The 27317-nt window shown below is 41.2% G+C and overlaps 1 pseudogene; it reads left to right on the top strand.

The window, feature by feature from the left end:
* The first annotated feature begins 8239 nt into the window (after positions 1-8239).
* The window catches only part of LOC103588047, a 40651-nt pseudogene continuing 21573 nt past the window's right edge, over positions 8240-27317 (top strand).

Here is a 27317-nt window from a genome sequence, read left to right on the forward strand (position 1 = left end):
CATCTCTATAAGAGGAAGAGAGCTGGGATGGGCATTTGTCATTCTCGGGTCCCCAAACATGTCGGGGAGGCTTGGTTTTCATTTTCCTGTTACATAGTAGTTTTTTAAAAATGCATTTTTCTCTGAAACCAACTTTCAGTTCCATATCATGAAAACTCTCAGTCACTGTGGCTAAGAAAATGGCCAGTTTTCAGGTCTTATCTGTGGTCTTTTTCTATTTCCCACATCATTGTTCTCCATCTTCAGCTACACTAATTTGTCATCTGCTTGTGTTACATCTCTTTACTACAGTGGTAAACAGCTCATTATCCATAATTCCAAAGTCCAAAAACTCTGAAAATGAAACCTGTTTGGTGGCAAAACTGCTTTGTCTGGGTCTCATTTGACTGCACTACTGTGCTGGAGCCACCGAGGCTGCTCGTGTTCTTTATCACTTACTGTGTTTGTCAATAATAATTCATGGTGCAAGTTTGAATGTGTTGGACTATGAAACATTGCGACATATCCTTCTAGTGGCATTCTACATTCAGATGAGAGATTATGGATTTGTGTTTGCAGACAGTTGTCAGTCTTAACATCTGCAAATACCAACATGTACTTTAGAAATTATACCACTATCTCAGTTTTATCAAGAAGTCTTTGCTTCATTCCAATACATCTTTCAAAATTCTGGTTATCTGCTTCTATAACTACACAGAAGTGGCTGCTCAGGGCCACCACTCTTCCCCTGCCTGTGCTGAGAATTCTTTGATATATTTCTAACTATGTCTTAGTGGAGAAGAGTCACTTCTGTTGGGATATGTGGTATAAATAGATTGTCCCATTACACAAGACCCTGAAGGGTCGCTGTAACACCATGTACCCATTCTCCAGGCCTGGGAGCTCAGAGGTTTTCCACTTGTTGTTCACAATGGTGTCAATTTCCCAAACAGGGATTTTATTAAATATGTAAATATTGACAGTCCTAAGGAAGGATGATCTGGAAATCTGGTTTGAGAGAGAGTATCAATGCTTCAAATAAAATATTAAATCATTGGCAACTTTGTTTAGCATTAGAATTAAAAAATTAAAAAGATGTTTTTAATCAAATAAATGCCAAGCTAAAGCCATGCTGGGTAATGCTGCTTACTGTATTTCGCACATCAGTTTAGTTGCTTTGATTACACAAATTGACTATTTTTGGCAGGATATTACATTGTTTACTATAATTAAAATGTCATGCAATATTGATTAAAAATACCATGCGATGTTAGCTATCTGTGTTTTCCTCTGTTTTGAAATAATTTCAGAAAGGAAGCTTTAATCCAAATGTCTATCCAGTAAATATTACTGAGGGCCTATTATATGACAGGCCCTCCTATTGGGGGTCACAAAGATGGATAAGACACAGGTCCTATTTTTAAGATATTCATAATCTAGTCAGAGGAAGAGACATTTTATTTTTTTTAATCTTTATTGAATCAACATTGATTATAAATATTTTTGGAATTCAACATTGATATATGTTGATCAAATCAATATTACTAGCATATGTATTGTTACAAATCATAATTATTCTTTAAGCCCCTTGTTCAATCTCTCCCCATCCCTCTCTTCCTCCCCCCCCCACTCTAATTACCCTAGATTTCTTCTCTCCCTCTGAAAGAATAATGGTTACTCTCTTGATTTGTTGCCTAGATGATCTGTCCAATGCTGAGAGGTGTGATCAGGTTCTCCAATATTATCATAGAACAGATGCTTCTTCTGTCACTCTGAAATTGGCTTTGTGAAGAGAGACATCCTCTTCTTTTCTTTATCTCTACTGGTGACTCTCCTTGTGTCAATGCCTTCCAGTGGCTGGTGGACAATCTGTGTGGTACTTGTGGCATGTAGCTGCTTTCGTGGTGGCCATGGTTATTGTGGTGGCTGTGGTGGGCCACCCACATGGATGTGATGTTTTCAGCATGTTCCTTGGTGCTGGTGGTGTGCCTGGTTGTGGGGAGTGTTTGGTCCCTGGATCCATACCTCGGGTCCCCAGGCAGGCCCTCACTGGCATGATGTGCCTGGTTGTGGGAGGGTATCTGGTACCTGGCTGCATGCCCCGGGCCCCTGGGTGGGACCCGAGGTGCTGGTGGTATTCCTGGTTGTTGGGGGTGGGGGGGTTGGGTACCCTTCTCCATGCCTCATGTCCCCTGGCAGGCCCCAAGGCACTGGTGGTTTGCCTGTACCAGAACTAATTTTTTGTCCTTTGCTGACTTCTAAAATGGGGGAACTTCCTGTGGGAACCAGTACTTGAGCTGTGTGGTTGAACTAAATTGCTCTTTTGCTGCTGTTTCCCTGGGGAAGGCTTTTTGTGCAGCTCAGGGTTTAAGGTTGACCTACTTCTGGCTCTCCAGAGACCCGGTGCACCTGGGTTGTGTAGAAACTCTGATCTGGGCAGGAGTTTTTCCATCAAACTGCACCCTATACAATTCTGCATTCCTGACTAGTCTCCTCTGAGTGGTCCTGGGCTGATTGGGGGGTGGATTGGCTGTCCTGGCTGTGTCCCAGTGTTCTCCCGGTGGGCCTGGCTCCCCTATTGCCTGTGCTCCAAACACTTCCCATGGGACATACCCTGTGCTGGTCCCTTGTGATGACTCACCGGCCTCTGAATGGCTCCCCCTTTTCAGCTGTTCTGGCTCCTCGCTCTTGCTTGGGTCCACGGGAACCCTATTAGTGGTCTTACTGTCCTGGGGGCCACCAAAGCTCTCTTCTCCCCTGTCGCCTCCAAGTAACTCCATCTGTAGTTCACAGCTGTGGCTTCTGCTGGCTCCTGCTCCATGTGCTCAGCAGCTGGAGCCTTAAAGCGGTCACAGCTCAAAACACTCAGAGCAGTTTTTTCTTTCTTTCACCATGGTTTCTCCCACCTTCATGAACTCCATAGGTCTCTCCTCCTCTTCCCCTGAGCTCCAATGGCCCCAGCTTCGTGGATTTTTATAGTTGTAAATTGGCTGATTTGTGGGAGAGAGTGATGCTGGGGACCGTCTATTCTGCTATCTTGACCGGAACTCTGCAGAAGAGACATTTTAATAATTTAGGTTATTAATAAAATTGTGGTATGTATAAAGTGTTGTGTGAGATACAGAAACCTAGTCCTATAAGGGCATGGAAGGTAGTATCTGCCACTTGATCATTGTTTTAGCCCCAATACCTGAGTCTTGAAGTCTCAAAATCAAAATAAGTGTTTGTTTTGCTCATATTTACATTTAACATTTTCCATTAGGAGACAGTGAAGATCTGGAAAGATCTTGAAGAATTCTAGTCCCAGCTCTGACACTGTCTAACTTATTATAGAATATCCTATCAGGGTTGATAGGGGAGGCTTGTTAAAAAGAAGGTAAGAAGAGAAATTATGTTGTTGCTGTCTTGCACAGCAAGACATACAGAGCGGGGTTATTACAGGTGCTTACGTATCCTGTTAGTCCCACTTTACAAAACTGAGGAGAAGTAACTTGCCCAAGGTCACACAGCTGATCAGTATGCACTTGAACTCGGGAGTCAAGCTGCAGAGTCTGTGATGTCAACCTCTGCACATTCTTGCCTTTTATCTCAGTATGTCTCATTTGGAGGGAGCTTTTGCTCTCTCTTCAGGCCTGGACCTTATACTCAGGTGTGGGCATTGATGCAATTGATGTATTTCACTCCCCTGGCCACAAGGACAAGCTCAGTGCTGGACATGTGACACAAGTTAGACCAATGAGTCTCAACCCCAAGATTTTTCTGGAACTATTAGTAAAGAGGATCTGTGTCAAATAACATCATCAAACCACCTGGAGCTGCTGCTGCTGGTCATTATACCATGGGGAGAGAACCAATACAGGAAAATGAAATCAAAGGACAGAGGCAGATGGCTCCTGCTGACATTATGTGAGCCTGCATCCAGTCAATCCCAACCCCGACTGACATTTCAGTTGTCTCTTCAGAAGAGACAACACATTCTTTCTTTTTGCTCAAGCCAGTTCAAGTGTTTTTGTCACTGAAAGACTTCTGGGCTAGATTTTGTCCACCCCCCTCTGCAAATTCATATATTGAAGCCCTAACCTCCAGTATCTCAGATCATGACTATATTTGGAGATAGGGTCTTTAAAGAGGTAGTTAAGTTAAATTGAGTTAATCAGGGTGAGCCCTGACCCAATATGATTGCTGTCATAAAAAGAGGAGATTAGGACACTGACATACACAGACTTAGGGGCAACCATGGGAGAACACGACGAGAAGGTGACCATCTGCTAGCCAAGGTAAGAGGCCTCAGAAGACAGCAAACCTGCCAACAACTTGATCTTGAACTTCCAGCCTCCGGAACTGTCAGAAAATAAATTTCTGTTGTTTATGCCATCCAGTCTGTGGTACTTTGTTATGGCTGTGCTAGCAGACTAATCCAAGACTTTGAGCAATTCCCAAATTTGTTTCTGTAAGCGAGAGTACAGGCTGCAGATCACAAACTAGAGAATTGGCTGAGTCAAGGTGGGACAGGGGAAGTGAGGACCTCTCAATTTTGGACAGGAATCTGGCAATCTCTGTTGCAGTAGCACGTGGCAGCTGGTTAAACTGTGTTTTATTTGTCTTTGCACTCAGACCATGTGTTACTGAGGTTGAAAATTAAAAAGATATGGCAGAAAAATGTCAGGATGTCACAGTAAGATCAATATCTTAGGTAGCCTTCAAGTAGGTTCTACCAGAAAGACAAGTTTGGGTAGACATGGGCCATCTGAAAGCAGCAAAGGGAAGAAAGACAGCTTTGCTGAGGAGGCCTTCGTCCTGCAGCCACCAACCTAAAGAGTCAGATGTCTTGAGCTTTTTTGAACTAAAAAGTAGATTTTTGGACATCAGCTAAAATTACTTCCATCAAAGGCTTGGAGGTGGAAAACATATTAGAAGACAAGACAGGGACCAGAGAGAAGCCTCATTCCCGTCCTTCTAGGCTCCTCCCAACCATCTGCCAGACATTTAGCAGCCTGAGAAAGGGGACAGTTGCCTCCATTGTAAAGAGCCATCCATTGTCACATAACCAAGGGGCAATTTGGCTGTGCTTGGAGGATGGCTGGCTCTGCCGTGGGGTGGCCAGGATGGAAGACATTAGGTTAAAGACTAGCTGGAATGACAGAGCCTGTTGCTGAGGCAAAATCCCATAGTAAAGGGTCTGGAATCGAGGACCATGACTGAACCACATCTCTGGTCCTGGTCATTGATCCACGGGGTTGCCAGATTTAAAACTGTATAGTTATATTGTCCAAAAAACTGCAAGCTGAGCCCCAAATAGTGGTGACAGCTCAACTCCTAGAGAAAATTTCCAGCTTCCTTCATCTGCCCCAATAGGAGTAGGCTGTGTGGCCCTAGAGGGGATCACTTCCTTTTTTTTTTTTGTCTTTTTTCGTGTCCGGCTACGGATCGCAACCCTCAGTGTCTCGCCCGTACCGGACCGGGACCGGCAACGGGATCACAACCCTGGGTGTTGCGCCCGCACCTCGCTCAGCCAGTGAGCGGGAACCGGTCTGTATGAGGGATCCGAACCCTCAGCGGGAGCGCCGCTGCGCTCCCAAGCAGCGCACTGTAGCAGTGCGCCACCGGGCCGGCCCGAGGGGATCACTTCCTAATGCCCTCTAGGTCCAGGTGGTTTGGGGGGGGTGGTCTTCTTACCTCCTCCTGCCCCCTGCACCTGATAAGTCCAGGATGAGGCAAATGACTCAAGGTTGATTAGTATCATATTCCATGCCCCTGACCACAGCGATTGGTTCAAACATGGACACAAGGCCCAAGTAACTGCAGTGAGACTCAATTCTAGGTTTGTTTTGCATGAGCTATTGGGAAAGTGAAGCATTTCACCCTGAAGTTGCTAAACTAGCAGAATGGAAGCTTCAAGTCATAGGATGGTCCTTTGTGGAAAGAGCTGACTGTAAATGAAGCCAGAACTGAGGAATGCAGAACTGGGACACATACAAGTGGAGAGAGACACTATATGCTGTGATGGTGGCTGAACCTCTAAGACCCAGCAACACCTGAAGTGATTTCTACCCCTGGGCTTTTCAACTTTTCAATTACATGAGCCAGTACCTTCCCTCCCATCCCACCCCTCACTTTTTATTATTTACTCTCTCCCTCTCCCTTCCTTCCTTCCTCCTTCCCTCCCTCCATTTCTCTTTCTCTTCCTTTTTTCTTTCTTACCTCTCTTGGAAAGGAAATTCACTTGCCTCATCTTGGACTTGTCAGGTGTCAGTGGCAGGAAGAGGTGAGCCCCCCAAACCACCAGGACCTAGAAAGCCATTAGGAAGTGATCCCCCCTGAGGCCACACAGCCCACTCCTATTGGAGCAGATGAGGGGAGCGGGAAAATTGCTTTGGAAGTTGATCAACCCTTTTCTTTCCTTTGTTTCTTACCTCCTTCTCCTCTTCCTCTTCCTTTCCTCATGCCCTAGATTTGCTCGCATCAGTCGGAAGTATAGTTTTGGCACTTGAACCAAGACCCATGAGTAGTGCAGGAACCATTGTCTTCTTCAGCAGATGAAGACCTAATCGTGTGCTGAGGGAATGGGGATAGAAAGGTGAATGAGAAGGGGACTGTGTCCTTGAGAAGCCTTGAGCATAGAGAACTGTGGATGCAGCACAGCATGGCACGTGCTACACTTGCGGTGTGTGCAGAGTGTGATGCAGAGAAGGGATCCTCATTTAGACAGGAATTAGGGAAGGCTTCCAGGAGCTGAGTAGGAGCTAGAAGGAAGGACATTCCAGTCAGAGGAAATAAAAATATGAAGGCAAAGAGTGTTAATTAGCATGTTATCCATCATTCTGGGGACAACAAGTAGTCTAACATGGCCTGGAGAAAGGGTGCCTTTGGAAATGCGATGGCAGATGGGGCCAATGGTAGGAAGACATGAGACCACGAGAGACCTTCATCCTTCACATGGAAAGTTATTTGAAGATTTAGGCAGAGGGAGATGTGGTCACATTTGTTACTAAGATGATTGCTTTAGCTGCAGTGTGGAGGATGGATTAGAAGGGGCAATGTTCTCTTACTCATGGGACCATGAGAATATCTCTTTAATAAATGCTGGAAAGGGTATTCTGTTTTTCATAATATTCTGATTGCCAGTATCCTGACAGAAGGGCTATGGTAAAACTGAGAAACCACAATCAATATTAGGCAAAAAGCAAAGCAAAACAAACAAAAAAAGAAAACAAAGTAGATCCCTGTAGCTGTCAACAGTGCTAATCTCTGCATACACAGCAGTTAAATTTCTAATGAAAATCATTGCTACCAAAATCAATCAGTATGAATATGGGAAACTCCTTTCTCCTTCCATGAAAAGTTTTTATTATTTCTTGTCACTAAAGATCAAAGAGGACTCAGGGTTTCTATGATTCATTCAGGAGCAGTCAGCTATAGGCATGCTTTCGGGAGGTGGACAGGGATGCTGTCATCTGATGCCATTCAAAACTAAACAGTGCACACCTGCGGGCACTGGAGCCTGACGCTGTGGCCTACTTTGTTGGCTGAAGTCTTCCATTGTTCTTGGGAGGGAGGTTATTTTTGTTTCCTTTCATCTCTTATACACGTACATGGAATATTTGCATCAGTGGCTCCTGAAAACAACCAGGTAAGTCCTAGAACAAAATGGGCTTTCAGGTTATTTAGTTTATGCCTCTTAAAGCCTCAGTCATTTTTCTCCCTAGTAAAGTTATGTGCAATGTATAGAACTTTTTACCTTTTATTTACCTTCTCCTTACCACCACCGTTTTTTTTTTTTTTTTTTTTTTTTATAAAATACTCCAAGGTCTGGGTGGCCAACTATGAACTCCCAGCTTTTGTGCTTTTGTGCTCTTAGATATGTTTGTTTTGTTCTACTGAAAGATTACACTAAAATTTACTTTTGTTGTTATGTGTACACTACTTTTAAAAAAATGAAAATTTCAAAAATGTTTCAGTAACACTTCCTTAGGAAAATGACTAGGAACACATGGTATCCTTGGAAAAGGTTATGTGATTTGAGAAACACTTATATCGCCTGTACCTTTTAATATCTAGAGATTTGTTGTTTTTTAAGATCCTTGGGTGAGTGTGTTTTTAACTTTGGGTCATTCAGGAGAAATTGCCATGCTTGTTCTAATAGGGCTCCTTCTCACATATCAGGTGTGGAAGTTCATTCAGACACTTTTATATTTTGATCTGAGGTGTAGGACTGAGTTCACGCAGTAGCACAAGCCTTAGTTCACCTTCTGACGGCATAATGGTGCCTGATATTGCTGCACTAGGAAAAATCTATTTCTTACCATCAGAATCGGAAGTTAATGGTAATAAACTTCATCTATGTATTTCTATAACACACCAGAATAATAGTATAGATCACAAGCAGTGATCTATAGATCTAAAGAACATGAACTTTAGAATGACATATACCTGTGTTCAAACCTGAATTCTGCTACTGACAAGTTATATAACATTAGGCAAGTGACCCTTTGGTTTTTTCATCTGAAAAATGAAGTAATGTTTACTGAAAATGGCTGTTTTTAATTATTAATAAAAGAAAAAGCCTAGTAAGCCACCTAATATAGCATCTACTGCTGATGGGGTTTCAAGACATGAAAGTATCACTATTATTCTCTTCTTTTTTTTTTTTTTTTCACCTTTCTTATTTTTCACAATATTTTTTGGTGTGGAAATAGCTTCCATTCAACATTTACAACTTTGATTCTATTTTGATCTTTTGATTCTATTTTGATCTATTTTTTATTCTGTTTTGATCTATTTTGATTCTATTTTGATCTTTTCCTTGCAAATATGTAATTCTTCCTTTCTGGTCTTGACCCATTATTTTGGTTTTTCTTTAATAATTTCATTGCTTAGATATAATAACCTTACTTAATTTGACCCATGTATTTCCCTTATTATTGGAGATCTCCTTTTCTTCTTGGCTGGTTATACTGATAACAAGGATCAAAGTTTCTAACTTCAGACATCAAATTTCACCTCCTTCTGTCAGGGCCTCTCAAAGTGATCATGAAATCAGAGAACTGACATGTTACTTATTGAGACATGACTTGGGATGGACATGCAGCCTCTACTGTTTTTTTTTTTTTTTTTTCCTTTTTGTCTTTTTTCGTGACCGGCAACAGATTGCAACCCTCAGTGTCGTGCCCTTACCGGACCGGGACTGGCAACGGGATCACAACCCTCGGCGCCGTGCCTGCACCTCGCTCAGCCAGTGAGCGGGAACCAGTCTGTATGTGGGATCCGAACCCTCGGCGGGAGCGCCACCGCGCTTCCAAACGGCGCACTGTAGCAGTGTGCCACCGGGCCGGCCCAGCCTCTACTGTTTTTAAAGGACAACCTACATGTCCCAGTCCCCCTGGAGGCCAATCTCTGGATGGTTACACATAGGAAAGAAACACAAATTGGACTCTATGTAGGTCTTCACCAACATTTTTTTGAGGATTTGGAGGCAGGGAATTTATACTGCATAACATACACACACACACAAAATCCTCTTAATATCCCTATTTAGGTAACGCTTCCTCTCCACAGCTCCAGGCTCCACAGAAGCTCTCACCTCCACTCCCTCCCATCCCACTGCCTGTCCTTTCTGCCTGCTGCTCCTCGCACCACCAAACTAGTTCTCCTCTTGACTCCCCAGCACTCACTTTGCCAAGCTCTTCCTACTTTCTCCATTCCCCATATTTCTTCTTTGGGCACCTCCATGCTCTTTCTTATGTGGAACAATTCAGCCATTCTTAGATTTTTCATGTCTCCTAATTTCCACATACCTTTTTGACGAGCAAACATACCCAAACTATAGCCCTCTCTTTGGCAGAAAGTTTTAATAAATTTAGCTTTGATTTATTAAAAGTTGATATTTGGGGGCCAGCCCTGTGGCTCACTCGGGAGAGTGTGGCACTGGCTGCACCAAGGCCGCGGGTTCGAATCCTATATAGGGGTGGCTGGTGCGCTCGCTGGCTGGGCGTGGTGCAGACAGCACCGTGCAAGTTCAACAGCACAAATAATATTTTCTAATTTATTGTATATTCTGAGTTATGTGGGTGGAAGGATGGACTATATTTATAGTTTGCTTTTTACAGAAAACACTACTTTTTAAATTTTTTTAATTTAAAAAATTTTATCATTACACAATGTAAACATTTTTTTCTGGCTCTTTAACAGTTTCTCCCTATCGCCCCCCCACCCCCACCTCTAGTGGTCTCAGTTCTGTTGTGTCTTTTTGAATGTTCAAGGAGTTATCGTGATTGTTGTATCTTTCTTTTTTTTTTCTCAGCTCCCACTTATGAGTGAGGACATGAGGTATTTCTCTTTCTGTACCTGGCTTATTTCACTTAACATAATTTTCTCTAAGTTTATCCATGTTGCAACACTACTTTTAAGGGAGAAGAAATACTTAGCCCCATCTCATGGAATCTTTATTTCTGAAACCTGTTTAACTTCTAATAAATATGAGTGGTTAAGACTACAGCTGGCTCTGAGCAAAATTGTGAAGTAGGTTAAATTGAATTTCTGTGAATTTCTGTATAATGACTTTGCTTTGTCTCCTAGTTCTCACTGAAGCTTTGGCAACCCACCGAGGTAACCAGTGCTCTGCTGCTGCCCAGGGATCTGGACTACAGTCCAGTTAACTGCGTCCCAAGTTCTCACTTATCACCTCCCATCTTCCTCTCTGCCACATGGATCCCTCCCATGGTCAGGCCATTAATAATTTCATTGCTCCCTGGCAAATTCTTGATTTCACAGCAGCTATGAAATTCTAAGAATCAGAGCAAGAATTCTGGTCTCTGCTTTCTCAGAGCTCATGCCCAGTACAGCACAGGGCCCTGAGAGTCTGTATTGCTAAAAACATATTAAAAATTTAGCTGTATCCATTTTGGGCTGGGGAAAAGGGGGGAGAAAGAGCATGAGAGTGAAGAGCATGATAAGGAGGGGAGAGACAGAGAGGACTAAAGAGTAGATGAGTACGGCACCTCCAGGGATGTATAGAAACAGCATAAGTCATAGCATGTTAAGGCCTGGAGTTATGAACTGCCAGTCAAAGCTTCTTGTTTAATATATGCACCCCAGAAAACTTGCCTGAAGTTCTATAATTACAGGCAGAACCAAAATGACAATTTACCTATGATCACTCAATGTCTAAAAATGGAGTGAACTAGGGAAAAAAACTAGGCAACCTGCTAGCCCTTCAAGAGTTAGTTTAGTCCCATAAGGAGGGGAGGCTCCCAGTTCTATTCCAGTGAGAATGGGATGACACTAGGGCCCGCTAACCCTGAGTCTTCAGCACATTATGTAACACATAATTATTGAGTGACTACTGTGTACTAGGCCACAGCAACGGAAGATGTTTCACCCTTTATTCTCAAAGTTTATTAAAAAGTGAACCTTGCTAGGAATCACTTTATTTTTCAAGTAACTTGCAGTGTTTTCAGCTGCATGTCAATTTAAGTTGTTACGGTGTGAAATTATAGTTGTGTACATGAGAATGTACGACTGAAATACTGGCTCCATATTATCCTCTCTTGTGCCACTTAATCATAGAATGCCATAGAGCAATTATTGTGGGATCCAATAATGAACATTTATAATGGAGAAATTTCTTAATGACTAATACGTTGCAGTCAATTTTGCTGATGATTTTGGAGGTTTATAACCCTTGAAAATTACTTGGAAAATAGCACTGACTTACTTTACATAACAATATGCTCTCTCTTACCGCGTGTGCTCACAAAATTGATGCTGTATTTGCAAAACTGAACTATGGAATGAAATGCTCTAAAATATGTTTTAATTATAAGAGAACAGACTGTTGTCTCTTCTCAATCACTTGCTGACAGAATTTGTGTCATGTCAGCCAACGATGACTCTTCTTCCTCCTATTCTGTTAGATTGATAAAATGTGCTTCAATCATACAACCCAAATCAGCATAAAAAAGACTACTACATTCTATTTTATTCTTACACAGATTCCTCTGCCAAGAGGAAGCAAAGTAGGAAAGAAATTTGGGTGAGAATGCAGATCAGAAAAGCACTAAAGGGAAGACGTGGGGAGGCTCTGGAGAGGGAAACAAGGAGAATAAATAGGTGTCCTAAGAGGGAGAAAGTACAGGCATCATGCAAATTTGGAAATTTCCATGTTGTAAAGGAAATAAGTGAAGAGGCCACTACCCAAGGGAAATTAGATGATATGTCCTAAAGGCAGTTTGCATGGAATGGGGGTGGGTGGGGTGAGTCTGAGAAGTAAAGAGAATCAGCAAACTCGTCAGGCTGCTGCAGGAGCTGAGGCTGATCTATGGGCAGCCAGGGCATTTGAGATGTGGAGCAGCTGCCTCGGGAGCAAACGGATACTGCTCTTGCTGGGCTAGTGGGTGAGGCCCACAGGAGCACAGTGCTCCCTACAGTGAAGAATCCTGAATGAGTCCCTGCAGTGAGTTGAGGTGACTCTTGGTGGCTCCTGGATGAGGGCTAGTCACCAGAAAGATTAACCCATGATCAGAAGCTTGGAACTTTCAGCCCCACTCCCCATTCTGTGGGAAGGGGAGAGAGGCTGGAGATTTGAGTGAATAATTGATCATGCCTACGTGATGAAGCATCCATAAAAATCCCTGAAATATGGGGTTTGGAGAGCTTCTGTGTGGGTAAACACATCCATACCACAGTTCCATGAGGACTGAAGCTTCTGTGCTCAGGACCCTTCCAGATCATGCCCTATGTATCCCTTCATATGGCAGTTCATCTGTATCCTTTAAAATATCCTTTACTTACTAAATCAGCAATAGTAAGTAAATTGTTTTCCTGGGTTCTGTGAGCTGTTCTAGCAAATTATGGAAACCAAGAAGGGGGTTGTAGAAACCTCTAATTTGTAGCCAAAGTGGAGAGAAATTGTGGGTAATTTGGGGACTTACTACTCGTGATTGGCATCTAAAGTGGGGGCCAATCTTGTGGGACTGAGCCCTTAACCTGTGGGGTCTGCACTAACTCAGTTAGTGTCAGTTGACTTCCAACAGGTGTCAGAGAATTGGTCAGTGTGGGAAAAAAAACTCCACACAGCTGGTCACAAAAGTGTGTTGCGTGTGAGTGCAGAGGAAGGAAAAACAGGGTTGGTTTTTCCTGATCCTACAGTCGGTCTGGGGAGGGGCCTCACTGGTGATTCTGATGAATACTCCGGTTTAGGAGCCACTAAGGACCAGTGCTGATGCTTCTCATCAGAACCACCTGAAGAAGTTGAAACCAATTCTGCTGTTCAGACTCTGCCCTCTACCATTTAAATCAAATCTTTGGGAGGGCCTCAGCCTCCTGGGTGATGTTAGTCACCATTGTTCTAGATCATAATGTGGTTGAAATAATTCAAACTTAATGTTTTCAGAGCATAGACAAGTGGCAAGGAGAAGCATTCTTAAAAAAAAGTCATCTGTCTAATAATAATTTAGGGTAAAATATTTGGCATTTATTGTTATTATTTTTTAGGAAGAACATAAAAGAGATTGGGAAAAAATGATCGTATACATAATTCAAAGTGTCAGGATGGAGACATCTAGTGCTGAACTTAGATGCTTACTCAGAATTTCAATAAATTTTCTTTTTTTCCCCTTGGCCAATATTATTTAAGGCAAAATGCAGAGAAATAATTTCCAGGATGGAGACATCTAGTGCTGAACTTAGATGCTTACTCAGAATTTCAGTAAATTTTCTTTTTTTCCCCTTGGCCAATATTATTTAAGGCAAAATGCAGAGAAATAATTTCCAGTAGTCTTTTAATCCAGAGTCATCTGGGCTGTGAAGTGGATGATGTGGTGATGGGGGTGGGGCATAGGTGGGGCTGCGTTGATTCAAGAAATATGATTATACCTCTTCTCACCTTCTAAGAAATTTGGAAAAAAGGTTGACATAGGAGTTATATGAGGCTTAAAGAGTATCAAATAATTATTCCAAAATATAAGACATCTGGCGTGCTGAGCTGGAGTAGATCTTCCTATGTTCCTGTCCTTTCTCAAATCTAGAGCTTTCTGGCCCACTCCCCCTGCTTAGAGGTGTAGACACTCATCTCTGCAGCCAGATGGAGAACCCCAGCTTGCCTCCCCACCCAGCCACTGCAGAGCGCTTCGGGCTCTGGGGCCCTCGGCTGCAGCAGCCCTCGGCCTTCCCTGGTATACTTGTTGCTCCTCGCTGTTCACAGTGCAGCTGCGAGTTGAAGGAGAAATGCAGAGCCTGCAGGAAGACTGAGATCTAAGGACCACACGAGGGCCCATACTTTACCTCCTCTGTCTCCAAACAGTCTGTCTTTGTCTCAAGGACAGCAGGGAGGAGAGGCCTGAAATGTTCTTCAATACTGTTCCTTCTCTTTATGGATATGAGAACAGCTTGAAAATGAGCATTTCTTCTCCCAACTGCACACAAGGTATTCTTCTAAGGAAAAGGTGTCATTTCTGCAAATTAATTTCCTTTAAATTTAAATTTAAATGATAAGAAAACAATAAACCTCAACTTCCTTTAGCATCTTCCTGGAATCTTGAAATGCTGTGGCCAGCAGTGGAAATGTGTATAGAGGGTATACAATATAAGGTCTTTATGAAAATGAATACTATTAACAATAAGATCCTTATAATGTAGGGAAGGCAATTTGAGAATAGAGGTCTAAGAAGGATGATCACTGATTAAAGCAGGATGTGGGTTCCCTACTAGAGGGAATCTGTGGGACCATGTGGAGATTACAACCTGCAGTTAGAGGTTTTCTTTCTTTCTTTTTTTTTTTTTTTGTCTTTTATCGTGTCCGGCAACGGATCGCAACCCTCAGTGTCGCGCCCGTACCTCGCTCAGTCAGTGAGCGCGAACCGGTCTGTATGTGGGATCCGAACCCTCAGCAGGAGTGCCACCGTGCTCCGAAGCGGCGCACTATAGCAGTGTGCCACCGGGCTGGCCCTAGAGGTTTTAAACTATGTTCAAATGATCTTTTTTTTAAACAATGATTTTTTTTTAGTTTGTGAACAATAGATTTTCTTTTTCATTTAACTTGTGACAGAAATGAGTCATAATGAAATAATTTGGATATTAACTTTTCATGCTGTGGAACAGGCCATTTTTCTAATTCCATAATCATATCAACAAACAAATTAGTGTTTATTCGATTTGTTAGAAAATTTGAGATCTCACTTGAGCAGCTGGCTATCTTTGCTTGCGAAATTATTGTAATGAATGACCTAATTTCTTAAGTAAATTAATTTGAAAAAATCTTGGATTAAATAGATTTGTGACTAAGAGGCAGAATTATGAGGTTACCCTATGCCTGTTATGAGTGCCCTGAAAATCCCATTTGGGGGCCTGGATCTCTATTAACAAATGTCACTTTATAATAAAACTATCTTTGATCATCAGTCTGTTCCCAAAATTAGCTGGATTAAGCAATTAGTGTATACTATAGCAGTTTGAATTTGAGGGTCAATGGTCCGTTTGATAAGTAAACGAGACTGGATTTTCACTCCCTATTTTTAAAGGCATGTCTTGGCAGTGCAGGCCCTAAACACTTGGCCAGTCTACTTCTGATCATCTCCAGCTGTCCCTGTAAATAGAGAAAGCCCAACGGCCTGTCTTTCTGGGACAGCCTGCTATTCATCATCTTCAGATCCTACCTTTTTTTTTTTTTGTGACCGGTAAGGGGATCGCAACCCTTGGCTTGGTGCTGTCCACACCGCACTCAGCCAGTGAGTGCACCGGCCAACCTCGGCGCTCCCAGTGCCGCACTCTCCCGAGTGAGCCACGGGTTCGGCCCCAGATCCTACCTTTTGAAGAACCTAAGCATACTTATAAACAAAATAGAAAAAGAAATAGGTTGGGCCCCAGATCCTACCTTTTGAAGAACCTAAGCATACTTATAAACAAAATAGAAAAAGAAATCAAGAGGGCATTTTTTTCATTTTTAGACTGAATGTTTATTCCTTTTATCTAACCCTATTATCTATAACACCCCCTACACATCACTGTTGACTACTAGTGGTAGTAGAAGACTTTCTTCCTTTTTTTTTCATTTTAGTGAAAATGATTTTAGCGTTTCTTTATTTACAGTGTCGACTATTGATTTCTAGGAGATGAACTTCAACACATTTGGAAGATTCATTCTGTGTTATATGAAGTTTTAAACAATGAAGAATGGCTAGATGAATTTTTTAGCCCCACTTCTTATGATCACGTTTTTATTCTCCTTCAATTTCTTAAAACATTAAATCATGCTTTTCTAGTGCTTGAACTATTCTTGGATTACTGAACCAAACCCTGTTTGGTTATACCGGTCCTTTAACATATTGCTAGATTTTATCTACTATTAAAAATTTTTTTTTCTTACCTATATTCTTAAGTAAAAATGATCTTCAGTTATTGTGTTTTTATTTTTACTTTTTATTTCCCCCCAGCTTTATTAAGATACAGTTGACAAATGAAAATTGTGTATATTTGTGGTGTACAATGTGATATTTTGATATATGTATGTATCGTGACATAATTAAGTCAAGCTAATTAACATATCCATTGGCTCACATACTTACTATTTTGTGGCAAGAACATTTAAAAATCTACTCTCAGCAATTTTCAAGTATAATCGTATTTTATGCTATTATCAACTATAGTCGCCATGTGTATAGTAGATCTCTAGAACTTATTCATCCCGTCTAACTAAAACTTTGTACCCTTTCACCAACATCTCCTCATTGCTCCTCTCTCACCCCCTCACTGCCCAGCACCTGGCTCCCACCATTCTACTCTCTGCTTCTATGAGTTTCACTTTTTCAGATTCCACTTATAAGTGGGCTTATGCAGTATTCGCCTTTCTGTGCCTGGATTACTTTACCCAGCATAATGTTCTCCAGGTTTATCCATGTTGTCACAAATGATAGGACTTCCTTCTTTTTTTTAGAGCTGAATGGTATTCCATTGTTTATCTTTATCTATTCTTCCATCGATGGACACTTAGGTTGATTCCATATTTGGCTACTGTGAATAGTGCTGCGATGAACATGGGAGTGAAGATATCTCTTATACATATTCATACTAATTTCATTTCCTTTGGATAAATACCCAGAAGTGGAATTGCTGGATAATATAGAAGTACTATTTTAAATTTTTTGATACTTCTATTTTTAATTTTTGAGGACCCGCCATATTGTTTTCCATAATTTTTGTACCAATTTACATTCCTGTCAATAGTGTACAAGCGTTCCCTTTTCTCCACATCCTCACCAACACTTGTTATCTTTCGTCTATTTAAAAATTTTTTGCAGCTGTCTGGGAGGGGAATTCGAATGCATAACCTTGGTGTTATAAGGCTGTGCTCTAATCAACTGAGCTAACTGGCCAGCCCCTTGCTATCTACTGTCTTTTTGATAAAAGCCATTTTAACAAGTGTGAAGTGATAACTCATTGGGATTTTAATTTTCATTTCCCTGATGATTAGTGATGTTGGCCATTTTTTTTTCATATAGCTATTGGCCATTTGAATATCTTCTTTTGAGAAGTATCTGTTCACGTTATCACCCAATTTTTAATCAGGTTATTTGTTTACTTGCTATTGAGTTGTCTGGATTTCTGCATATAGCTATTGGCCATTTGAATATCTTCTTTTGAGAAGTATCTGTTCATGTTATCACCCAATTTTTAATCAGGTTATTTGTTTACTTGCTATTGAGTTGTCTGGATTTCTGTAGTATTTTGGATATTAACCCCTTATCAAATGTATAGTTTGCAGATATTTTCTCTCATTTCATAGGTTTTCCTTTCACTCTGTTGATTGTTTCCTTTGTTGTGCAGAAGCTTCTTAGTTTGATGCAATACCATTTGTTTATTTTTCTTATTGTTATGTTTTGTTTGGTTGCTGGTCAGTATGGGGAACCAAACCCTTGACCTTGGTGTTACAAGGCTATGCTCTAACCAACTGAGCTAACCAGGCAGCCCCTATTTGTTTATTTTTGCTTCTGTTGCCTGTGCTTTTGGGGTCATTTTCCAAAAATTATCACAGACCAAAGTCCTGGAGATTTACCCCTAAATTTTCTTCTAGTAGTTGTAGAATTTCAGGTCTTACATTTAAGTCTTTATTCCATTTCGGTATGATTTTTGTATATGGTGTGAGACAAGGGTCCAATTTTATTTTTCTGTATGTGGATATCCAGTTTTCCTAACACCAGTTATTGAAGAGACTGTCCTTCCTTTCCCCTCTGTGTGTTTTTGGCACCTTTGTCGAAGATCAATTGACCATAAAGGCGTGGACTTATTTCTGGGTTCTTTATTCTGTTCCATTGGTTTATATGTCTGTTTTTATGCCAGTACCGTGCTCTTTTGATTATAATAGATTTATAAGATATTTTGAAGTCAGGTGGTATGTTGCTTCCAACTTTGTTCTTTTGGCTCAAGATTGCTTTGGCTATCTGGGGTCTTTTATGGTTTCATACAAATTTTAGGATTGTTTTTTCTATTTCTGTGGAGCATCAGGTGCCTGGTTTAAAATTTTAAAAAAGCCTATTCCTAAGGCCTCACTGTTTAACAAGATCCTCTTGGGGTGGAGCTCGTTACATGCATTTTAAACAATTTCTCCAGATAATTCTTATGTGCCCTGGAGTTTGAGACCCACCAAATGAAGTTGATACAGGGTAGTGGTAGCTGGTACAGGTTTGCTCAACTCTGCCAGCTTAGTGTTCCACTGGATGAAGCACTACCACCTCCTCTTTCTCACTCCATTTCTCCTCTTCAGAGGCTGCCTGCACAGATCTCTGTGCTGATTTCTCTTTGCTGCTTGCACCAGATGAGCCCAGGGGGCCATATACAACCCACTTCATTACATGTTGGCCTTGACTGGTATTCCTAAGTCTTTCAGGATTTTGCTCCCACTGCTCCCTTTGTTTAAAGAAGAAAATATTGGTTTTGCTTAGCTGAGGAGCCCTTTTTACTTGCAACACTATTAAGTGAACAAATTTACCCTCCAGCTCCACCACTCTTGGCAATCTTCCATGAAGAAAAGAACTCCAGGGAATTTCTTGTCTTTGCCAAAGCCGGGCATCCAGCCCCTGCCCCTTTAAGCTGAGGGGATTAGCAGGAGACTTCAGTATTATTCCCATATGCCTCATACAAGCAATGTACTAAAATCTGTACAGTTGTGGGTTGGCTTCTGGAGTCTTTCATTTTAGTTCAAATTGTGCTTCATTTGGAAGATAACTTTTTGCCCTTTTATTGTCTGCACTTGAGGACTTTGTTAGCTTCCGCCCTGGTGTAATTATTTGCTCTGTTATTACTTCTTTGGGGAATTTTTAGTGTGTGGGGGGAAAATATTTGATCATCAATTAACACTGCCATCTTTCTCCAGACAGCAGTTTTTAGAAAATAAGCTTCCTGATGAAATAATTTCATTGCTGGTGATTTATTCTCATCTCAAAGAACTAGTTACAATACTGATCAGAAAAGGAAGGAAATGTTTAGGCTCCATTTTGGTATACCTTGGAAGTCTCCGGAGAAGTTGCTGCTATCTAGAAGGCACAGAGAGGCCACAGGTCAAAAGGCATGCTGCAGACTACCGGTGGTGATTCATGCTTGGGAAGGTTTATATCCCCGAACCTGGAACTCAGAGGAAGGGCTCCTGCCTGCAAAGACTGTTCTTGGTAGTGAAAGGTTGTGGAACAGGCTCATTTGGAACTGGTTAGTGAATCTGGAAGGGTCTTAGACTCTGATCATTACTGACATCAAGTAGTCCTGTTCAAAACATCATTGTTAAAAAATTACCCTTTTGAGAAATCAAAAAATATCTTGAGACAAAGGAAAAATGGGAAAACAATATACCAAAACTTATGGGATGTAGGAAAAGCAGTTTTAAGGAGGAAGTTTATGGCAGTAAATGCTTACACTAAGAAGAAAGACCTCAAATAAACAACCTAACTTTATGCCTGAGGGAACCAGAAAAAGAACAAACTAAGCCCCACATCAGCAGTATGAAGGAAATAATAAATATCAGAGCAGAAATAAATGAAATAGAGACTAGAAAAAAAAATAGGAAAGAGTAATTAAACTAAGAGTTGGTTTTTTGACAAACCTTTACTAGACTAAGAAATAGAGGAGACTCAAATATATAAAATCAGAAATGAAAAAGGAGACATTACAACTGATATACCACAAAAATACAAAGGATCCTCAGAGACTACTATGAACAGTTACATGCCAACAAACTGAATAAACTAGAAGAAATAGATAAATTCCTAGAAACATACAACCTACCAAGACTGAAACCTGAAGAAACAGAAAACCTGAACAGACCAATTTGACAAACTTTCAGCTAGACCAAGAAAAACAGAGAGAAGCCTCAAATACATAAAATTATAAATCAAAGAGACAATACAACTGATACCACAGAAATAAAAAAATATCATGAGAGACTACAACGAACAGTTGTATGCTGACAAATTGAACAACCTAGAAGAAATGGATAGATTCCTAGTAATATACAACCTACTAGGACTGAGTCATTAAGCAATAGAAAATCTGAACAGACCAATAACAAGTTAGAAGACTGAATCAGTAATCAAAATCTTCCAACAAAGGAAAGCTCAGATCCTGCCAGCTTCATGGGTGAATTCTACAAAACATTTAAGGAATAATTAGTGCCAATCCTTCTCAAACTTTTCCAAAACTCGAAGAGGAAGGAACACTTCCAAATTCATTTTACAAGGCCAACATTACTGATACCGAAGCCAGGCAAAGACTCTACAAAAAGAGAAAATTACAGACCAATATTTCTGATGAACATAGAGGCAAAAATCCTCAACAAAATACTAGCAAACCAAATTCAATAGCACAATAAAAAGGGTCATACACCATACCAACTGGGATTTATCCCAGGAATGCAAGGATGGTTCAACATACACAAAACTATACAACACCACATGAACAGAATGAAGAACAAAAACCATAAGATCATCTCACATGATCCATGCACCTGATGCTCCACCAGCCACACTTGGGAAAACACTTGATAATTTATTAATTAAAATGGGTAATAAATGGAAAATAATGAGACACTTGAGCAATCAGAGGAGATAAAGCTAAAAAACTAGAGCAAATGGCCACCAATGACCTAACTTTAGAATCTAGAAAATAAACAATAATCCTAACCCATTAGCAAGTATATTTTAATATTAAATGGAAATTTATTAGTTAGGAAGTAAATTGCTGTGCATATGAGCACCTCCCCCTACCCCCCACATACTAGAACTATTAAACATGAGTTTAATAATATTCAAGGGGCTTGGATCCCTGCACTGGCCAGCCACCCCCACCCCCCCAAATTGGTTGATTGTACTCCAAATGTTCCCTTGTAAGTCAATCCACAATACACGTTCCCATAGTCACAGTGCTTATGTAGTAACTTAACTTTCCAAAATGACCCCCAAAGTCCTATTTAGCACTTCTGAACTGAATTATGGTAATAATAACAGTACAAACCATAACCAGAATGAGAGCATTATGAGTATTTCCATGAGGAAACTAATTCTAGGTTCCACTGAGTGCAGCCATCTCACAACTCCCCACACTCCAATCCCCATACAGCCCACTCTGGTTCTGCTGCGTTATGGGGTCTCAGCAGCAGAAGTGAGGTTCCTAGTGTCTTGTGGAATCAGAGGGACCCCTGAGCAGTCAAAGAGGGTCCTTGTGACTTAAGAGGTAGTAGGGAATCACACAAGAGTCCCCAGAAGTATCAGGAGGGGGCAGAGATTCCCATTGTCCTCAGCAGTGGAAGGTAATGGAAAGGAAAGGTGATGGGAAGGGCGATTCTAGCACAGAGGAGGGCACATCCAGGCAGAATTTTTTGTTGCTGACTCTAGGGGACACCATTCTCATGAGAGGGGTGCCCCTCATGCAGAATTCAGTGCCCCTGAAGCTGTACCATGAGGAGGCCCTGTTTTCAGTAGGAACTTAGAGGAGACGAATGCCTGAATGAGACACCTATGTCCAGGTAAGAGATATTTATATGTCAGGCATTTGTAAGTCAAAAACTGTCTTGCAGGGCCGGCCCGGTGGCGCACTGGAGAGTGCACCATTTGGGAGCGCAGCGGCGCTCCCGCCGAGGGTTCGGATCCCATGTGGTGACCGGTTCCCGCTCACTGGCTGAGCGTGGTGTGGGCACAACACCGAGGGTTGCGATCCCGTTGCCGGTCAGTAAAAAAGAAAAAAAAAAAAAAACTGTCTTGCAAACTTCTGTTCATGTATTACAGACTTCTCCATATACTAAAAAAAACTGTATTTAATAGACCAGAAAATATAGTAGGATCATTTAGCTTTATGCATTTCCATAGACCAAGTGTGTGACCCAAAGTGATAGCTTCTCTCCAGAATTGCATTTTGGACCCATCATTCTGGTTACATTGTGGATGACTGCAGAGGGAGGCAAGACTGGAGACAGGAAGAATTATTAAAAAGTGATTGAAATAGCCTAGGGTGAGATGTCTGCGGCCTCATCTAGGACAGGAGAATTTTACAACACTTAGGAAGTAACACTGGACAGCATGGGAATTTGATATGAAGGCAAGGCAGGAGAACAGCATAGGTGGCGTCCTGATTCCTGGTTGATGAAGTGGGTGATAGTGAACACTGATGAAAGAACAGTTTTGGGGAATGATGGTGAGTTCATTTTTAGACCTTTTGTGTTTCATATACCTGAGAACTATCTGTATGGAAAGATCCAGGCAGCCTGGAGTTCAGTGGGGAGTACAGAGTTAGAGTTAGTGATCCAGTGTCACTAGCATACAGGTGACAACTAAACCAGGAGACTGCAAGGAACCAGCACTGAGAGTTTATAGAAGGCACAATGTCTAGGAAAGAACCTTGATGAATAGCAGCATTTAATGCTCGGATAGAGGAGAAATACCATCGAGAGTTTTTGTATTGGAAAATCAAGGAGTGTGTCTTTAATTTGATTTTCAAAGCACCTGAACCAATCAATAAGCTCCTAGCTACTTGATACTTTTCAATGATTATTTAGAAACACTTTCAGTGAAGATAAAAGATTGCTTCTTCGTCCTATAAACCATTACTAAAATATGTCTTTTTTTTTCTCTTTATTTTGGGGAAGAAATTGGGGCAGAGTGTGGGAAAGAGCTGGAAAAAGAGGTGCAGGGGGTGGATCTGGCTGGAGGCAGGAGGAGCCAGAAGCTACAAGAAAAGGGTGGGGGGTGGAGATGTGAGGAGAGCAGGGTTAGGTGCTAAGATATATCTTTATGTAATAATCTGCAAAAAAATTTAACATCAATTAAAACAGAATAAATAAACTCTTTAGTGACCTTTTAGAGGAGACTTTTAAAAACTTATGGATATTCACATTGACTTATAAGTTTTTATTGCAAAACAATAAACTTATTTTAGTCAATTTTGTGTTTTTAGTTAACCCTATTAATATTATTAGATTTTTTATATTACTGAAATTGTCAGTAATGACTGTCATAATTTTCTAATCAGCAAAGATCAATGCATCTTTTTTTCAAATATGAAAAATATTAATAGTGACTATGTGATGGTGGAAATATACTGTTAAATTTAATGTATGTTTAAATTTCAAGAAATTAAATGGTTCAAAAAATTTATTACTCATAGTTCATTATTTAGCTGCAGCCTGCAGTGAGAACATGTGATTACAAAGTCTTTTCTGTACATTTTGAGTGTGCCAGGATTTAAAATCCACCATCGTGATTATTTATTTATGTCAAAGGCTGAACTCGTAAAGGAATAATAGTTCCATAATTTAATTTCTAGTTTGTATTTTTGACCAAAATTGAGTACTGTAATAAAGAAGCATTGGTATTTTATTAGTGACTGAAGACCCACTCAATTCTGTTTTAATATGTGATCCTGTTTCTAAGAAACAGATTTCAATAGCGCTGTGGTTCATTCAAGTTCCGATTCTTCCCGCTGTAATAGCCTCTGACTGCCAATATTACAGACTTCACTGTTGCCAGATGAAATGAAGGCATGTAGCCAGTGGAAAACCATTCTGGGAACAGCTATTTCAGGTTTGTTCTCCTAGACTAGGTGGAGCCGGCTGATGAGGGGGTCATACGAAGCTCACTTCAAGCTCTTCTCAAAGCGGACTCTAGAGGGCAGAGCAATCACACACCCGTGAGCACTGCTGAAACGGAGGACTGGTGCTGTGAACAGCCACCCACGATTCCTCATGCTTTCTTTAAAAGTGCTATGTGGTGTGCCTTTTCATTTCACTTTCAAATTGATTTATTTTCATGATCTATGGTACCAAATTGCAGTTACAAAAAGATATTATTATTTCCCAGAAACAATATTACCAAATATTACCAATTTCTTATATATCCTTCCAGAGATTTTGTGTGTGTGTGTATGTGTACAATACCCTACCTCCTCTCTCCTTTTGTATAAATGGTGGTATCCGTACACCCTAATCTGTATCTTGCTTGTTTCACTTAATATTACCTTGGATGAAATTCAATATAAAAAAATAAAGAGTTTTCTTTTTTATAGCTGCAAATTATTCTAGCCATGTGTATACTATAATTTTTAAACTAATACTTCGGTAAAGGGCGTTTAGTTGTTTCTGTAGTACTACAGTATCTTTTTTTTTTTTGTCTTTTGTCTTTTTCCGTGTCCGGCAACGGACCGCAACCCTCAGTGTTGCCCCCGCACCGGACCGGGGACTGGCAACGGGATCGCAACCCCTGGTGTTGTTCCCGCGCCTCGCTCAGCCAGTGAGCGGGAACCGGTCTGTATGTGGGATCTGAACCCTCGGTGGGAGCGCCGCCGCGCTTCCCAAGCGGCACACTATCCAGTGCGCCACTGGGCCAGCCCAGTACTACAGTATCTTGTACATACATAATTTCGCTTATGCATGAGTAGATCTATAGATTAAATTCCTAGTGCAGAATAGCTGGGTCGAAGTGTATGTGCCTTTGCAATCTTGATAAGTATATCAATCAGGGTTTTCTAGAGCAACAGAACCAATGGGACACATGTGTGTGCATGCACACACACACACACACACACAAACACGCACACATACGGAATTGGCTGACAAAGTGGTGGGGGCTGAGAAGTCTGCAAGTCTGTAAGGCAGGCTGACAGGTTGGCAACTCAAGCAAGAGCTGAGGTTGTAGTGTTGTAGCTGAAATTTGTAATGCAGGCCAGCAGACTGGAAACTCGGGAAGGATATCTATGTTAGAGTCTGGAGGCTAATTCCTTCTATTCTGGGAAACCTTAGTCTTTGCTCTTAAGACTTTCAGTTGATTGGATGAAGTCCACCCATGTTACCAAGGATAATCTGCTTTACTGAAAGTCAACTAACTGTAGATGTTAATTATGTCTACAAAATACTTTCACAGCAACATCTAGACCAGTGTTTGACTTCTTGCTGCATGCCATAGCCTAGCCAAGTTGACACACAAAATTTAACTCCCCCACCAAGTTTCTCTCCATAGAGACTGTACCATTTAACTCTCCTATTTAGAATGTTTGAGAATAGCATGTCTTAGGTAGGATATTTATCAAGGCATTTTGAAAGAGGTTCTGGTTTTTCTCTACAGACCACCTTCTAATATTATACCCCTATTCTTATGTATTAAGTATCATGCTTCTAAAATTATGCTCCACTTGAGTAATTTCTTACAGTGTTCTAGATGCTGCCTTAATTCTCCTGGGGGAAAGTGAGGAAAATAATACTGATCTGGATGGTTTTTTTTTATTGAATCATAATTGATTATACATATCTTTTGGGTTCAATGTTGACATATGTGGATCAAATCAATATTACTTGTACGTATATTGTCACAAATTGTATTTATTCTTTGTGCCCCGTGTCCAATCTCTCCCTATCCCCCTCTCTCCTCCATGAAAGGAAAAGCCCCAGCCTGAGCACGAAAATAAAACACACCAGAAGACAGGGACTCAACCAAAGTGTATTAGGCAGGCAAAATGAACAAGAAGGCTGCCCTCTCGAGAGTGGGAGCAGCAGCAGGGAGAGTCGGGGTGGGCCTTTATATCCAGTTAGGCTGAGCTGGACTGTTCCTACTGGCTAAGAAGGAAGGGGAAGGAAGTGAGTGGGGTTTAAGCTGAGTTGGAATTTTTCTATAGGTGGAGAAGTTCGCACACGCAGAAAGGGGATGTGGTGGTGAGGATGAAGGGGGAGGGTTTTTTTTGTGATTCTCAGAAAACATGCTGTTCTAGGGACCTGAAACTCTCTGCAGCCATTTTGGGTGTTTCTCCAGTCCGCCTCCCCCCACTGATAACCCTAGATTTCTTCTCTCCCTCTGGAACTGATCTGGATTTTAAGGATGAGTAAGAAGCCAAGCAAACAAGGTAGGAAAGTTTAGCTAGACATAGGAGCTTGTTTAAAAGCAAGAATGTGGGATTAAGGGTTTTGTGTACAGTGAACTAAGAGTGAGATTGGAGTTAAGTGTGGGCAAGATTATGACCAACTATAATTATCATAATTTATTCAGTCTCTCTTGATTAGATGAGGAGAGTCACTGAAGGTTTTATGTATAAAAATAAATGGCTAAAATTTGTGTTTATAAAGATCTCTCTGATTGTCATATAGAAGATGGACTGGAGAAAATTGTCCACCAGGGCGTCCACGAAGCTGAAAAGTTGCTTCTCTTGGTGGCATACGATTTTGTAGACTGCATATTTGTTTATTGTACCACATAAACAAATAAACTGGATTCTGGAGGTGAAGCTGAGTATTTTCAAACTGGCATTGTTATCCATGGCATCTGAGCTGGAGTTATGCTCCCTTATGAAACATCCCAAGGTCACCAGAGGTAAAAAGCAGTAAGGTGGTTTGGGTAAGGTAGACATGTGAGTCCCCTCCTGTAAACTGAGTAGGACTAGGAGGGTGTATTAGGCAGGGTTCTCCAGAGAGACAGAATCAATAGGACATGTTATAATTATATGAGAGGGATTTATCAGAGGAATTAGCTCACATAACTATGAAGAAAAATCCCACGATAGGCCGTCTATAAACTGGATGCCAGTAGCGTGGCTCAGTCCAAGTCCAAAGACCTTAAAACCAGGGAAGCTGATGGTGTCCTTGGTGTACGTTCTGGAACCCAAAAGCTGAAGAGTCTCGAGCTCTGATGTCAGAAAACAGGAGAAAAGAGTGTATCCCAGCTCCAGCAGATCGGGAGAGAGCTTCACCTCTTTCCTCTGTCTTTTGTTCTCTCTGGACCCCCAGAGGATTGGATGGTTCCTGCCCACACTGAGGGTGGGTCTTTCTCACCCAGGCCACTCAGACTCTCATACGGATCTCTGCTGGAAACACCCTCATGGACACACCT

The sequence above is a fragment of the Galeopterus variegatus genome, unplaced genomic scaffold, assembly GCF_000696425.1.
Source record: "Galeopterus variegatus unplaced genomic scaffold, G_variegatus-3.0.2 Scaffold520, whole genome shotgun sequence".
Classification (NCBI taxonomy): Eukaryota; Metazoa; Chordata; class Mammalia; order Dermoptera; family Cynocephalidae; genus Galeopterus; species Galeopterus variegatus.